The 12,654-nt window shown below is 36.5% G+C and overlaps 1 long non-coding RNA gene across 1 annotated transcript in view; it reads right to left on the bottom strand.

Moving 5' to 3' along the window:
* LOC141504368 (uncharacterized) overlaps nucleotides 1–10,986 on the bottom strand; it is a 124,683-nt gene extending 113,697 nt beyond the window's left edge. The window contains exon 1 of the long non-coding RNA XR_012473326.1: nucleotides 10,854–10,986. This is a non-coding gene — a long non-coding RNA (uncharacterized LOC141504368). The remainder of the gene's footprint in view (nucleotides 1–10,853) is intronic.
* Nucleotides 10,987–12,654: the final 1,668 nt, after the last annotated feature.

The raw sequence follows: 12,654 nt of genomic DNA, 5'->3' as shown, positions 1-12,654 counted from the left end.
TAGCCACCTCATTTCTCCTCTTAAGCATAGTAATCATTTAATAAATATTCACATTGAATTCAAGCAGATTAGATTGTGACAGCAGCTGTAAGGCTTGAAGTGCTTTTGAGAAGAGAAAGTGGATGAACCAGTTTTAATGGGATAACATTACAGTGTATGTTGAAAATTCAAATAAAAAATTTTAATGATTGGCTCCAAACCACTCTTTATCCCTAGTTTAAAGCTTTCTGACTAAAGGGTTGGTATCCCACAGTCTAATCCCACACCAACTGTCCTCATTCTCAAAGATATTTCTAACCTATTTTTCCATTGTCTCATCTAGAAAATAATAATCCTGTGGTTTTAATCAAAAATCACTGGTCTATATGGAAAATTGGCATGTGTAGATCAATTTGAAGATTCATACTCTTTTAAACTTCTTCTCAGAGTTCCCTCTGAAAAATAAACCATTCATGATATTGAACATCTGGATGTTTGATGTAATAGAGGTAAAATATCTTGTGATGAGTGGGATGAGCTTTTGATTTTTCATTTAAATATTTTGATATTTTGTGGATACAACCCTCAGGTATTTGGGGAGCAACAGAAATAAACCTGGAGAAATGATTACCTGAACAGCCATTATTAGTAGTAAAGTAAAAGGAAAATAAACAGGAGACCTACATTATTGGGCAGTACTAGCTTTCTTTATTTGGATGTGAGTGAACTTTGGAAGTGAAATGGAGAGTTGAAAAAATTCCAAACTTCCAGATTTACCAATGAAATGTGCAGAAAGCATATAACTTGTTATTGGGAATTAAGTTGGTTGTTGTTAATTGTGTCAGTCATGACCAACTCTTTGTGATCTCATTTTGGTTTTTCTTTGCAAAGATACTGGAGGAGATGGCTATTTACTCCTACAGCTCATTTTATAGATGGAGAAACTGTGCACTCTAGCTACTGAACCCAACTTCTTTCTGATCCTACTTGTGACCAAAGTTGCTTTAAAACTATCAAAGAAAGAGTGAGTGTGTTACCTGCTTTGGTCCAATCACATTGTACCTTGACCCCCAAATCATAATATACTTTTTTTGAGTACAAAAGATAAACAACAACATAATCATTCTTTCATTACTATTGAAAATGGATTTCTAACAACAGCAAAGTCTAAAAGTGATCAGTTTGACTTCTGTATGCAGTGATTAACTGGAGAGCCATCAAGAGATAAAATCTCATCAGATTAATTCATGCAATATGAATTTTTCAAGCTGGGGGAAAAAAAACCCAAATTTGTGATCTGTCTTCTCTAGATAACATTGTGGGTTGTTCAAAATTTGTTATGAAAAGAATTCATACTTTGCCTAAGAACCAGTCAACTTATTTTTTCTAATATAAATCTTAAGACCTTAGATAAAGGCTAAGGGAACATTAACTGAATAGGCTTGAAATAGATAGTCACTAAGGTCCCTTCCAAGTCTTAAAATCAATGACTTCATTTGAAGAAAATAAAAAATGAGAGAGAGAAATATGATCTAAATTCTGGCATTATGTTTATGGTCAATAAGAATAGTTTAGTAAGAAACTAACATCCCTTTGTTTGAAATATTATATTTAATAGAATTTTCTTTCTTGATGCATTCATTGGAAGGATTCAGTTCTGGAGCCTTAGTTTGTGGTATCTCCCAAATACTTTAAGTTTTGTGCGCCAAGGAAAATATTCAACTCCATCCTAAAAAGGAACACAAAATGATGATGTCTTTACTTTTCTCTCTCTCTCTCTCTCTCTCTCTCTCTCTCTCTCTCTCTCTCTCTCTCTCTCTCTCTCTCTCTCTATCTCTCTCTCTCTCTCTCTCTCTCTCTCTCTCACACACACACACACACACACACACACACACACACACACAAATAATAAGGTCATCTTTATTTAATGCTTTATAAACATTCTGATTCAATTTTCAAAACAACACTATGACAGCAACAGTATGGTAGTGTGGAAAATACACATGATTTGTAGCTAGAGGATATATAATGTCTATCTTATTTACCTATATGACTGGACAAAAATCACTTCTCCTTCCTAGGCCTCATATAAGATAGCCTAGATAAAACTAAAGTGCTAAATGGTACCAAGGTACATTTCAAATCTTTAAGGGATTTCAAATTTAAATCCTATAAAACCAGGAATTGAGGGAAGAGTTTGGTTTTGCTTTCATGACTTGGACCTTTGAATTTATGTGTAGAGAGAGCCAGTGTAGAAATTCTATCTGAATATTGAGACTGATGACTGTCTATAAATTGCAGCTTAAAGAACCGAGATTAAGTGCCTTACCTATGGTCATGCAACTAATAAGTTTTAAATCCAGTTCTTCCTGATTCAAAGATTGGGTCTCTGCCTACTATGCCAAGATGACTCTCAGAGAACATACTATTAACCTCACTTTTTTAAAGATTCCTATCTCACCCAGGTTGGAAGGGTAGGTGCTACTAACAGATGTGGTCCCCCATGAATGGCACAGGAGCTTTGACCTGTTCTGTGTCCAACCTGAGTCAATTTGTACCTCCTTAGATCAGCTGGTAGCCCCTCCATACCCAAAGGCTTGCCATATTGATGCCAAACAATTCAGACTCTCAGTCATCTTATCTGCCTAGCTAAGAATAGCTTTGAACAGTTCAGAACTCCCAAGTTGAAGAAATCCACCAGTCTCAGCCTCTCTAATAATGGGGAATATAGGCTTGAACTATCATACCCAATCATCCCCATCATAGAGATGAGGTAACTGAGGAGAGATGATTTTCTCAAGCTTAACCCATTAATAACCAAAGACAAGGAAGCTCAATTCCAGGTTTTCTGATTTCTAATCTAATGCTTTTTTTAAAACCAGGCTGTCCCACTTTATAAGTTCATTATTTGTTGAGATAAAATGGAGTTTTAAATAGTAATATCGTTTTAAATATTACATGACTACTGATGGTGAAAAATGGTGTTCCACATTCTTCCATGTAGATCATGTAAAAGACCTTGTGGCTGACTTTTGGAGATCTATAAGTGAGCTCACTGCCAGTTCTTAGAGAAAAAGGAAGCAATGCTTATGGATGAGGTTTGTCTGTAGTCCCTGACATTTCTACTCCCTAACTTGAAGGAATTTTTAAACACAAGGATAAAAGAAGATAAACACTGAATTCTTGCTTCAAGAATTATAATTGATACAACAAACTTTAACCACATAAAATCATCTTCAAGAAATTGCTATTGGCCATTTGGTATTCTAGAGGCTTCATATAAAATGTAACTTATGCTCAAGCAAAATTAGGCAATTCTGGCCTGACATGAAATTAGTTCAAAAGAAAAGCTTCTATAGATGCTACCTTCTACTTCTCAATAAGTAAAATACCTGAAAGCAAGATAAATCAGAGACAATGGTTCCAAATATTTTACTTTTTTGACTTCATATGTAAGCAAATAATTTTATATATTCCTTATATTTTGGTGTTATTACCTAGCGTTATTACCTAAGAATAAAAGATAACATTTTTTTAATAGTGCTCTTAAGCTCTATAACACAGTATAAATTATTTCATCTGAATCTTTCTTAAACTGTAGTCCAGGGCACTGGGAGGTTAAATAATTTTCCCATCATCATACTGTGCATTTATCTCCTCTCTATCTACTCTGCCAATTACTGTCAAATTTGCCACAGTGAACAGAGAATGCTATTATTTCCATTTTAAAGATACGTAAACTAAGTCTTGGATAAGTTAAATAATTTTTCCATGGTTATATTGTTGTTAGCAAGACCATGTTTCAAGGAGTGCAAGACATGGGATCAAAGATTTAGAATTATTTCTTCAAGCCCATGTTTGACAGATGAGGAAATCAAGACCAAGGAAAGTTAAAGGACCTGTCTGAGTTGAAAAAGGCAAGAGGGAGGATTTGGACACAAATCCTCTGAATCCTGAGCCAATTCTCTTTTCACTCTGCCATTTGAGCCCAAATATTGACAACACTAAATTCAGATTTCAGCCATGTAATATGCTTGAATGGATGGATAGAAAGGGAGAGACAGACAGAAACAGAGAGAGAGAGAGAGAGAGAGAGAGAGAGAGAGAGAGAGAGAGAGAGAGAGAGAGACAGAGACAGAGACAGAGAGACAGAGAGACAGAGAGACAGAGAGATAGAGAGAAACAGAGAGAAAGAAACAGACAGAGAGAGAGAGATAAGAGAGAGGTAGAGAAAGAGTCAGAAACAGAGAGAGACAGAGAGACAGAGAGAGGCAGAGAGAAATAGAGACAGAGAAACCGATAGATATGAGACTTGAGAGACAGGGAGGGAGAGAGAGAGAGAGAGAGAGAGAGAGAGAGAGAGAGAGAGAGAGAGAGAGAGAGAGAGAGAGAGAGAAACAGAGATAGAGAGACAGAGACAAAAAAGCAGAGACACAGAGGGACAGAGAGAGAGAGAGAGGATAATAGATATTAAAAATTGCTATGTGATGCAAATTAAAGTATCTCTGAGGTACCACCTCACACCTCTCAGAGTGACCAACATGGGGGCGGGGCTAGGTGGTGTAGTGATAAAGCACCGGCCCTGGAGTCAGGAGTACCTGGGTTCAAATCCGGTCTCAGACATTTCATAATTACCTAGCTATGTGGCCTTGGGCAAGGCACTTAACCCCGTTTGCCTTACAAAAAAAAAAAACCTAAAAAAAAAAGACTGACCAATATGGCCATAGAGGAAAATGATCAATGTTGGAAGGGATGTGAGAAATTTGGGACACTAATATATTGTTGGTGGAGCTGTGAACTCATCCAACCTTTCCAGAAAGCAATTTGGAATTATGCCCAAAGGGCAACAAAAATGTGCATACCCTTTGATCCAGCAATATCACTACTGGGTCTATACCCTAAAGAGATGATGGAAAAGGGTAAAAATATCACTTGTACAAAAATATTCATAGCAGCCCTGTTTGTGGTGGCAAAGAATTGGAAATCAAGTGAATGTCCTTCAACTGGGGAATGGTTTAACAAACTGTGGTATATGTATGTCATGGAATTAGAAACCAGGAGGGGTGGGAATTCAGGGAAGCCTAGAGGGATTTGCATGAACTGATGCTGAGCGAGATGAGCAGAACCAGAATAACATTGTATACCCTAACAGCAACATGGGGGTAATGATCAAACTTGATGGACTTACTCATTCCACCAGCGCAACAGCCAGGGACAATTTGGGGCTATCTGTGATGGAGAATATCATCTGTATTCAGAGAAAGAATTGTAGATTTTGAACAAAGACCAAGGACTATTAGCTTTAATTTAGGGAAAAAACTGATTAATTATTGTCTGATCTTGCTATCTCTTATACTTTATTTTTCTTCCTTAAGGATATGATTTCTCTTTCATTACATTCGATTTGGATCAATGTATACCATGGAACCAATGTAAAGACTGTCAAATCGTCTTCTGTGGGGGGTGGGGGGGGAGGGAAGCAAGATTAGGGGGAAAATTGCAAAACTCAAAAAATAAAATCTTTAAAAGGAATAAAAAGAATTTCTATGTGTGAGACACTTTGCTAAGTTCTAGAATTACAAATAGAAGGTGAAAAACAGTCTGGCATTCAAGAGTTTATTTTCTAAGAGAGAGGAGGGAAGACCATGTAGAAAAGGGAACTAAAATGTGGGAGTGAGGGATTTGAGGAGACTAGTGAAGACGTCTGGAGAGTCAGGAATGGAGTCAAGATAGGAATGATCATGACTGGCTTGGGCACTTTTTTTCAAATGGAGATTCTGGGGAGGAAGCCACCAATCAGAGAAAGGAATTAAAAGGTAAAAAAAACAAAAAAGTTTGTGGTATAAACTCAAAGAAAAAAAATACATGATACAAGATCAAATAAATCAGACATTAAAAAGAATTTCTTATTTGACATGCATCACTTCATCTTTGGGAAAAGGAGAATGTATTGAAGGTCTGGTGGTGTTAAATTTTAACACTTAGCTGTTATTGTTCATTCTTCATTTTAGAAGAGAACCAATGGCATCATGGGGTGATGTCTTGATTTGCTTGTGAATAGATTTAAGTGAGATAGAGTTTCACAAAGCTATCAACTTCACTCTCTCTTCCAGAGTCATCCAAGTCCAGTAGCAAGACAAAAGTCAAGATGATTAGCAATAGCCCAGGATGTAGTAGATGACCATGGCATCTTCAATGTCAGACTAAGCTCTAAGAGCTCCTCAGTGCCTGCTTCATGTTCAACAATTTGAACAAATTGTTCTTGGTAGCCCAGAAGTCTTCACATGCTTGGGGAAGACATTCTCCTAACTCACTTATAGGTTAGAGGGCCATCTGTTACCCTCAACTTGATTTAGCCCATCTGCCCAGATGATTTTACTGGGGTGTGGTCATTTCATATGCTACAGTTTCTTGGTATCACAGGTGATAGTTGGGTGGTAGGTAGACAGTCAAAGTGGATGAATAGCCCTGAAAGGGCCTTATCAGCCCTCACACCAGAACTGCAAGTCCTCCTAAACTATGTGGCTCAGTGGATAGAGCACTGGGTCTGGAGTCAGGAAGACCTTAGTGAAGTCCTAGACTCCAGGTGATCTGGTGGGATATTTCCAAGTATTTAAAAATGAGGTTTACAATGTACAAAGCTGACCATGAGAAAACTTCTGTAACCCCACTTACCGCAATATCCCTACCACCTTATCTCCAGGTACTGATACCAGGTTACAAATGACAAATAGGATTATGTCTGCTTATACAAAATGTTTCTTTTCCTTAAGTAAGGGTATTTGCAAAAGCAGGAATAGTAGAGATGGGGAGAGACACACGGTGCTCAAAACCTCCATGTAAAAACATACTAGAGGCATGGAGATGAAGTGGAAGGGGAACTGTTAAACTTGTATCATTTTCTTGTTCCCCCAATTGCCATCATATTTCTAATCAGTATAATAAATTTATAACTGGCCACTAAAAAGGGCACTAGCAGAAATAAGATTGGAAATAGATCCCTTGAAATCTTATACAAATTGTACCAAAGATCAAAGGAGCATAATTTGCCAATTATATTCTATATTAACTAAAACTCACATCATTATAATAGGTACTTAATGAGGGAAAGCAATTTAGACTTTGTTATAAGAGCCTTTTAGTCCTATGATATGTCAATCCCAGACAAATTACAGACTTCCATGTTACAGACCATTAGATCATCAAGTAATGCTGATAATTTTGAGATGATGTGGAAATATTAACTTTAAAGTTTTAACTTATAACTTTGAAATGATTTGGATACATTAATGAGATAATCCCAAGGAGGCATAGATAAGAATTCCTCTTTTTTCCTTCCAAACAAATGAAAGTGAAAATGAAAAATGAAATATAAAAAAAATAATGAAAACTTCAGGGGCAGTTAAATGGTCCAATGGATAGAGCACTGACCCTGGAGTCAGGAGGACCTGAATTCAAATCTAGTCTCAGACACTTAATAATTACCTAGTTCTGTGAGTCACTTAACCCCATTCCCTTGTGAAAGAAAGAAAGAAAGAAAGAAAGAAAGAAAGAAAGAAAGAAAGAAAGAAAGAATGAAAGAAAGGAAGGAAGGAAGGAAGGAAGAAAGAAAGAAAGAAAGAAAGAAAGAAAGAAAGAAAGAAAGAAAGAAAGAAAGAAAGAGAAGAAAAATGAAACCTCCAGTTCCTTCCCTACCCCTTACACTCTACTATCTCTATGGAATATATGTAGCATGTAGTTCCCAATTCTAATCCATAGGTTATCATCCTCTTAGTTTTAGGTTCTCTGCCCAAAAAGATGTCTGGCCCCTGTTTTGATTAGAAATCTTGAAGGTCTTCTTCCCAGATGTCTGTCTTCATTTGTCATAACAAAGGACTGGAAATTAAGGGAATGCCCATCATTTTTGGAATGACTGAAAAAAATTGTGGTATATTAATGTTATGGAATATTATTGCTTTATAAGAAACCATGAATGGTGCAACTTTAGAGAATCATGGAAAGGATCAAATGAACTGATGTTGAGTTAAGGGAGCAGAACCAAGAGAACATTGCACACATTAACAACCATGATGGATGTAACTCATCTCAGCTGTTCAATTATCTAGAACAAACCTGGGAGACCTGTGATGGATAATGTCATCCTCATCCAAATGAAAACAACCAACCAAACAAAAGAAGAAATACCATAAAATCTGAATGAATACTGTGTTCACTTTTATAAAAACTTCTCTTATGATTTTCTTTCTTTTCCCTTAGTCCTAATTCCTCATACACAGAATGACTAATATGTAAATACATTGAACACAAATGTGTATGTATAACTTTTACTAGGGAGGATGGTGGAAAAATTTGTAACATCAATATATTAGTAGATGAATGTTGAAAAACTTTCATAACATGTATGTATTTCAAATAATAAAATCAAATTTAAAAAACCTCTTCACTAACCTCAGTTTACCTTTCCATTCCTATGCCCCTTCATTATGGTCCATCTAAATTCTCTGTGGTTGCTCATATGTATTCCATTTCCTATCTCTTTGCTTCTTTATAGAGGAATACATTCCATCTTCTTTTGTTCCACTTTGAATCAATAATTTCCTTCAAACCTCAGCTCAGATTCTATCTTCTACTTTAGTCCTTCCTGATCTCTGGCATTGTCTTTGCTTACAAAATTATTTGTACTTATTTCACATTTATGTTCTATTTTCTTTGCATATATGTGTGCATAGTGTCTTACATTTTGAAATATGAGTTCCTTGACATTACAGACTGTTCCATTTTGTTCTTTGTATTAGCAGCATCTAACAGAGAACCTCAAACAAAATATATGCTAAAGAACTAGTTGGTTGGTGATCAATTAGCATCCTCACTATTGAGCCAAGAATAGCTTTTATCACCCTTGATTAGAATTTTTTACTCGGATCTCCCACTTTAGCACTTTGCAATCTATTATTGCCTGGGATTTTCATTCAGGTTCTGATCTCCTCACTCCCTCAACATTTTAAAAGATATTTGCGCAGTTTCTAATTGAGAAATGTAGTGGCTTCCCCACACTTTTTTTGTGATACACTTAGCAAGTAAAACCTGTCTTCAAACTTGCTTCCAAGGAAATAGTTTCAATAAAATTAATTTAATCTAAAAGTAAAATAAGAGCAAAAAATAATATTAATGCTAATAATAATTAATGTCATTTATATAGCACCATTTATAAATACTTTGAAAAACACTTTGTGCTTGTTAATTTGATCCTCACAATGACCTTTGGAAGTAGGTGTTATTATTATCCACATTTTATAGAGTGAGAAAATTGAGACTGTGCAAGGTTGTGTGACTTACCCAGTATCAAACAATCTAGTAAATGTCTGAGGCAAGATTTGAACTCTAGTCTTACTGAGAAGTAAAGTAGTTTCTACTCTCAAGGAACTCACATCTGATGGAGGACACAATCTATATGAATGATTTCAATTAAAAGTCAGATGGAAAAACTTATTCATGGTTCTTAGGGTAGACCAGCAAAGCAGATAGTGATGCCTTATCTTTAATGTCATTTCCATTAATAAAATCAAATGATGTTTCTGATTGTGACAGTAAACAGGGTCAAGGACTTTGGTGACAAGAACTTTCTTTACTGAATTTTCAGTAGCTGTTGCTGTAGGCGCCAGGCTACATCTTTCCCAGGATAATGACTGAGGACACTAGGTTGGGGTATCATTATTTCCAAGGTTCTTAGCCTCAGGGTTCTCCATCAGAAAGTTAGGGGAGATGATGACCATGGTGGTGATAGTAATTTGACTTTACTGGTACATGCTACCATGTCTTTCCCTCAAAACACCTTAGGTAGGCTGACTTGCCTGCCCTGGATATGGCAATTAAGTGGAAGTTGTTAGGGATGGCTAGCTTCTTCTATCCAGGAATGACTTCCATGGGTAATGCCTGTAATGATTAAAGAGGAAGAGTATACAATAGTGCATATCTGCTGCCAGAATCTTTCTTGATTCCATTGATTATTAAATCAATAAATTAAATCTATTAATTATTAAATCAACGGAATCAAGAAAGATTTTGGCAGCAGAGATGGCAGCTGAGATTTTCTTTGAAGAAACTTCAAAGTACCAAGTTAAAACAAAACTAGATGGTACAGTTCAAATGAATTGTATTTCAATTTCCTAATACTGACTATAAATTCCATAATAGGTACTCTGTTTTTATTAAATCTTCTTCCAATGACTAACACAGAGTCTTGTATACAGTAGGTGCTCATAACTTGGATGAGTGAGTATTATTTGGTTTGAAATAAGTTGGTATGTGATGGCTTTTAAAGTTAACTTAATGAAAGGATGAACTGTGAGGTGGTCCCCCCCCCCGTATTTAGTGCAGATACTAATTTATTCTTCATATACCTAACATCAACTTACAGAAAATACATATACCAAAAAAATACCTTTAGCTAAAGACCAAAGGGAGATTCATTATTCAAGTCAGTTGACTGTGTTGGCATGCTGTCCTGTACCCATTGCATTTCTCCTTCCTCCCAACTTTTCTAATGGCAAGCTACTCAGTTAGTGGACAGTTCTGAGGCTAGTGTCAGGGTTGAATAAGTTAGTCATCCAGGATCAGAAGTATTATCTTATGATTAGAGAGAGGAAAAAAAGAAAATACAGTTCTGCCCACCAAATCTGAACAGCTGAATCCTAACCACAATTTCCTTTTTTTCTACCTCTCTCACTGCTTCATTCCTTCTGAGTCTGCTCGTCATCTTCACTATGCCTCCTGGCTCCTCTCTGTTCTCAAATTCATTTCTATTCTGAACTAGCTTTCCTTCCTTCACAGACTTAATCCTCTAATAAGAAATGCATTAAGGTATTGTTACCTACTTTTGAGTTTCGTAGCCTGATTTCCATTCCCACTGTTTCTGTGCTGTTAGTTTTCAGCCTTTGGTTATCACCACCTCTCCATCTTCTATGACATTATTATTAAGTTACTGGACACTGTAGGAGGAAATCACAAGACTCTGGACTGAATCCAATACAAATTCATATTATCTGACTATGAAGCCATCACCACTGATGACGATACTTTTTGTTCTTTTAAATGATAGCCTATCAGACTACAAGGACTGTTTTAAATTTTCTTCCCTCTCTCCTTAACTTTTATGTCCTTTTACTTCTATCTCATCAGAGGATTTTGTTTCCTGTTTCACTGAGATTAAAACCATTCTTCATAAGCTGCCTCATGTGATGTCCCACAATCCTAAATATATGCCTCCTCCTCCCCCTGTATCATTCCTCTTTTTTTTCCAGTCTCAGAAGATGAAGTCGTTTGTTTATTTTCCTTTCCAAGCTAAACCCCTCTACTTGTGTTATTGCTATCATCCCTCCAGGATCTTGCTCATTGCTCATTATCTCTTTCATCTTCAATCTCTCCTCTGAAAGCTCCTTCTCTGATGTTCACAAACATGCTCAAATGCCACCTATTCTAAATTAAAAAAATAAAAACACTTTCTTTCCTCAACCTTGTCATCCCCCAAAACTATGATTTATAATTCTGTCTCTTTCTGTCTGTCTGCCTGTCTCTCTCTCTCTCTCTCTCTCTCTCTCTCTTTCTCTCTCTCTCTCTGTCTGTTTCCTCTCGCTGTGTCAGTCTGTTTCTCTCTCTCTCTCTATCTATGGAGCTATCTATCAATCTATCAATCTCTCTGTATCTCTCTATCTTTCTCACTGTGTCTCTCTGTCTCTGTCTCTCTCCCACAAACTATTTTGACCAGAAGCCCTGATGGTCTTCCCCTCCTAGTTTGAATTTTGGGATAATGGAAAAGAGGATCCTTGTGATCACTGAAAAACCCTGAGGGTCTTACCCTCCCAGTAAAATTTCTTTAGAAATGGTTATTCTTGACTTCTCATTTCTCTCTTTTCTAATATTAATGACTGAAAAGGCATTGCCTCAGTCAAACTTACCTGGGAAAGACCTAGCTTTTAAAGAACCAACATTCCCCACTGCATTCAAAGCCATCTCAAATTATTCTGATAGATATTTGACCACCGAACTCAGATGGCTCCAAAGGAGAAAGTGAGGTTAATGATTTTCACAGTACCCTCTAACTCAAATCCAACTCAATTGCATGTTATGACATCACATCCCTGACATCATGGTCTTCTTTGAGAATGAAAAAACAAACCTCATCACCATCATCATCATCCTAAAAATAAAAGAAAAATACTCTTTTCAACCTTGCCATCCCCTAAAACCATGAATTATGATATGATTCTCTCTCTCTCTCTCTCTCTCTCTCTCCTAAATTCTAAAAAATCTTCACTTTCTTACCACATATTTATACCACAACCCCTTCACAAAAATAACATGTGGCTCAGTCATTCTATTGAAACTAGCACTTTCTCAAATTACCAGTGAGTTCTTAATTGTTAAATTTGTTAGACCCTCTTTATTTTTTGTTTTTGGTCCTCTTCCTCCTTCTTGACCTTTCTACAGTGGTTGAGGTTGGTACCCACCCCTCATCCTGGATACTCTCTTTCTTTGGCTTCCATGATGTTTCTCTCTTCTGGTTTTCTTGCTACTTGTCTGACTGATCCTTTTTCATCTTTAATAGTACCCTCTTTTCCCATGTGCCAAAATGTGTGTGTTCTCTAAAAGTCTTTTTTCTCTTCTTTCTCTTTCTGC

The sequence above is a fragment of the Macrotis lagotis genome, chromosome 1, assembly GCF_037893015.1.
Source record: "Macrotis lagotis isolate mMagLag1 chromosome 1, bilby.v1.9.chrom.fasta, whole genome shotgun sequence".
In the NCBI taxonomy this organism is placed as follows: Eukaryota; Metazoa; Chordata; class Mammalia; order Peramelemorphia; family Peramelidae; genus Macrotis; species Macrotis lagotis.
The sequence above is the reverse complement of the archived record's forward strand: the minus strand, read 5'-3'. Positions and strand labels throughout refer to the sequence as shown.